At 44.8% G+C, this 1,084-nt stretch overlaps 1 protein-coding gene across 4 annotated transcripts in view; it reads right to left on the reverse strand.

Annotated features, from left to right (window-relative positions):
• The window catches only part of KLHL15 (kelch like family member 15), a 42,149-nt gene that overhangs the window by 4,629 nt on the left and 36,436 nt on the right, over positions 1–1,084 (reverse strand). The window lies entirely within an intron of this gene.

The following is a 1,084-nucleotide window of genomic DNA, read 5'->3' on the forward strand; positions in this document are numbered from 1 at the left end:
TCCTGCTGACATCCCAACTAACATTTCCAAACTTAGTACCTACACAACAGATCCAACAGAGGGCTTGTATAACTAAAGCAGGATGCAGGAAGCAAAATCTGTATCCAAAATTGCGATCCCAAAATTCCCCAATCACTGGAGTCTAACCTAGACATGTCTGAGCTGAAGAAGTACCTCCCTTTTTGATTTGAAAATGCTTATTTCTCAGTTTTCTGTTTGGAGTCTGACCACAACCCCAGTCTGAGTAGTTTGGTGCCCATCCTCCATCCAAACCCAATTAGGGTCCAGAAACTCGGCATTTCTCCACCTAAATGCTGTGAGAGGCCCTATCTGATAGATGTGCTTCAAGAACAGTCGCACACAAGTGATATTGGTCTCCCTACAATAAATTGAGGCTACTTCTAATGCACGGCTGGAAAAGAACAGTCCTAATACCCTAAAAGTGAGCTTACTCACACAGAGGACCCGAGTTCCCAGGTCCTCTCCTAGCCCCTGGAGGTTTAAATTACATCTCCCACCTCCAAAGTACAGTACCCTAAGCACCAAGCTAGGGTACTCTTCCCCATTTCCTGTTGAAGATGTGCTGTAATAGAACAAAGAATTCAAAATCTGAGGAACCAAAAAGGGCAAACACCAGAGGGATGTGGCCTGCTCACCCTAGCTGTTATGGCACACACCTGGAAGGGAAGAGTCTTGGATTTGGGTCTATGCTACAAGGGCTGATTCTGTACTTCCTGTTAAGAAGTCAATGGATAATAGGAGTCATGAAACTGGTCCCTACTCCCAGGATTCCCACTTTTGTAGTTTTTAATCTAATAACTATTTAATAAATAATACAGTAAAGAGCCCAAAACAAACCTTGGAGCACAGACCCAGGATTTCCCTCCCCCACCTTCCAGGAAGTGGCCTAACCACCAACTTTGAATCGGTGTGTCACCTTTTGTGCTTTGACTATGAATCTTGAACTCTGCTGCAAATTTTAACAGGAGGGTCAGAGAGCACCAACATCCTAATCAGCCAACAGGTGATTAGGGCATTCCCCTGTGAGGTGGGAGATGTGGTTTTGAACCTCCTTAGACTCAGC

The sequence above is a fragment of the Alligator sinensis genome, unplaced genomic scaffold (assembly GCF_000455745.1).
Source record: "Alligator sinensis unplaced genomic scaffold, ASM45574v1 scaffold1321_1, whole genome shotgun sequence".
In the NCBI taxonomy this organism is placed as follows: Eukaryota; Metazoa; Chordata; order Crocodylia; family Alligatoridae; genus Alligator; species Alligator sinensis.